The 3,048-nt window shown below is 45.7% G+C and overlaps 1 pseudogene; it reads left to right on the forward strand.

Annotated features, from left to right (window-relative positions):
- Positions 1-561: 561 nt before the first annotated feature.
- On the forward strand, positions 562-1,197 carry LOC148118306 (nuclear distribution protein nudE homolog 1 pseudogene; annotated as a pseudogene).
- The last annotated feature ends 1,851 nt before the right edge of the window (positions 1,198-3,048 follow it).

Below are 3,048 nucleotides of genomic sequence, written 5' to 3' on the forward strand. Positions count from 1 at the left end.
AGGATGATATCCTGTTTAGCAGAAAGGAAAACGTCAAAAAGTATAGAAGTGTTTGGCAATCTTTTGTAAATATAACCTAAAGATCAATAAAATAATGTGGCAGGGATCGTCGTCGCCCGGGCGGGACATCATGTCGCAGGAATAGTGAGCTCTTGCCTTTTTTACTATGGAGGACTCGGGATAGATTTTGGATCAGAAGAGGAAGAAACAAACTATTGGAGAGACCTGGCCATGACCTACAAGCAGAGGGCCGACAATACACAGGAGGAGCTCCGAGAATTCCAGGAAGGAAGCCGGGAATATGAAGCTGAATTGGAGACTCAGCTGCAGCAAACTGAGACCAGGAACTGGGACCTCCTGTCAGAAAATAACCGCCTTCGAATGGAGTTGGAGACTGTGAGGGAGAAGTTTGAAATGCAACATTCAGAAGGCTACCGGCAGATCTCAGCCTTGGAGGATGATCTGAATCAGATGAAAGCCATTAAAGATCAATTGCAGAAATATATCCAGGATTTGGAACAATCCAATGATGACTTGGAGAGAGCCAAACGAGCAACAATCATGTTTCTGGAAGACTTTGAGCAGCGCTTGAATCAAGCAATCAAAAGAAATGCCTTCCTGGAGAGTGAGCTGGACGAGAAGGAAAATCTAGAATCCGTGCAGAGGTTGAAGGATGAAGCAAGAGATCTGAGGCAGGAATTCGATGTTCAGCAGAAGCAAGACAAGCTCTGGACCTCCTTGCCAGGCTCTGGGGACGCTGAGAGGACAGACATGGCTGTGCAGGCTCCAGGCTCTATGCCATCCAGTCCCATAGCTCACCGAGGACCCAGCTCTGGTTTAAACACACCGGGAATATTCAGATGTGGTCTGGACAGCTCCAATAGTGGGATCCCACTCACACCTGTAGCCCGAATATAATCCCTAAATATCATTGGGGACCTGCTTCAGAAAGTTGGGGCGCTGGAGTCCAAACTAGCATCATGCAGAAACTTCGTGTATGATCAGTCCGCGAGCCGGGCAAGTGGACCAGCCTCAGGGCAAGGAACCAAAAGCAGAGATGATGGTGACTGACGACCAAGCAGCACCAGTGTCGGACATAAAGGGTCAGGAAAACGCTTGGAGTTTGGGAAGCCAGCCTCACAGCTCTCATCACCAGCACGGCCATCCACCCAGGGTGTGGTCAAGCTTTTGCTTTAGGACAAATGGGAACTGCGCCCTCACCTGTCTTACCCCCTTTATATTTAGCTTTTGGTTGTTTTATTTTCAAATTGGTTTGTTCCGCACAGCCCAAGCTGACTAAGCATCATTCCAGTAATGTGGCCCAGTTCCTGGCAGTATGTGTCATAGAAATAACCTGGTTTCCCACCCCAACTCCCTCCAGCTCTAAGGTTTGGATGATGGGGCCACCCTGTCATTGGCTACTTAGAGTTTTAATGGCCTCCAGAGGTGTTTTGAATATGCCTAATCTTCAGGGGGAAATAGAGCCTAGCTCAGGAGCTCTCTTGCAGCCTACTTCCAGCTGAAGCTGTCTTCTGGAAGGAACATCTGCCAGTGCTTTACAGCATGATTGAATTGTGTCTAGAATTGGGAGATTACAGAAACATGGGGTTGTTTTAAACCATGACCATGTACCTTTACAATTTTTTTTTTTTTAAGATGGGGTTTCTCTGTGTAACACTGACTGTCCTGGAACTTACTATGCACAGCAGTCTGGCCTTGAACTCAGAGATCTGCCTGCCTCTGCCTCTCAAGTATGCAATACCACTGCCCAGCCCTTTGACACTTCTAATCTGCCTCATGAATATTTTCAGAGGTGTATCTGAGCGCTCTGGTCAGTGGGAGATTATTCTCTGTAGATAAACCCAGTTTCCTATCTCTCCTGAGTCTCTTGCCTTGATGTTGGGGCCACATCTGCATCATGACCATGAACATCTTGGAGTTAGACTGCTCTTTGTCATGCCATTCCTAAGAAAAATACTTCATCATTCTGTGTCTATAGAATAACAAGGGTGACTAAAACATCAGATTGAGATCACTGGTGGTCACTCCCTTGGGAGAATCAGCACAGAACTGCAACGCCAGAGCCTTGTCTGGTCTGTTTGGGGTGAAGCACACCTCCTGCTTCGGTCCACAATGAGAAATGCACACTGATTTCCAGAGCTTAGTACCCTTCACTTTGCTACTAATGCATTTTTAGTAGATGGGGCAAACCTGGCCTTGAATTGAACCTTGAACTTTCTGGGTGCTGCTGACATTCACAAGGTGGTTTTAAGCTGTGTGTCTATTTGCTTTCCTCAGACATTATAACCTGGGAAAATATGGGTTTTATTTTTCATATTAAAAATAATAAAATCAAAAGAAATGCCTTCTTTAAAAAAATAATAAAATAATGTGGCATGGTGAAAAATAAACAGACACACAAACATGGTCCTTAATGATAACTTTATTCATCAATTTCATCAAGAAACATTTGAAGACAATATGATAAAAAATAATGACACACACACTACTGTAGTACTTAATGTTAATGTCATTTATTTTTCCTTTTTTCTTTTTTTTTTCTTTTTTTCTTTTTCCATTCAAAATTTTACACTTTTTCCCCTCCTCCCATTCCCCTCCTGCTCTATCACTCACCCTCCTCCCTCCCCCTCCTTCCCCCTCCCTCCCCCTCCCTCCTTAAGAAAAGGCAGGGTACCTTGCCCTGTGGGAAGTCCAAGACCCTCCCTACTCCATCCAGGCCTAGGAAGGTGTGCATCAAAATGGACTAGGGTCCCAAAAAGCCTGCACATGCAGTAGAAACAGGATCCAGTGCTATTATCGATGGCTTCTCAGTCTGCCCCAAATGGCAGCCACATTAAGAGAGTCCAATTTGATCACATGTTTGTTGAGTCCGGATCCAGCTGGATTCGGTGAGCTACCGTTAGATCAGGCTGTCTCAGTGGGTGGACCAACCCCTCGAGGTCCTGTCTTCCTTGCACATCTTCTCCCTCCTTCTGTTCTTCAACTGGACTTTGGGAGCTCAGTCTACTGCTCTGATGAGGGTCTCTG

Source organism: Myodes glareolus, chromosome 23 (genome assembly GCF_982192425.1).
Source record: "Myodes glareolus chromosome 23, mMyoGla1.1, whole genome shotgun sequence".
Taxonomy (NCBI): Eukaryota; Metazoa; Chordata; class Mammalia; order Rodentia; family Cricetidae; genus Myodes; species Myodes glareolus.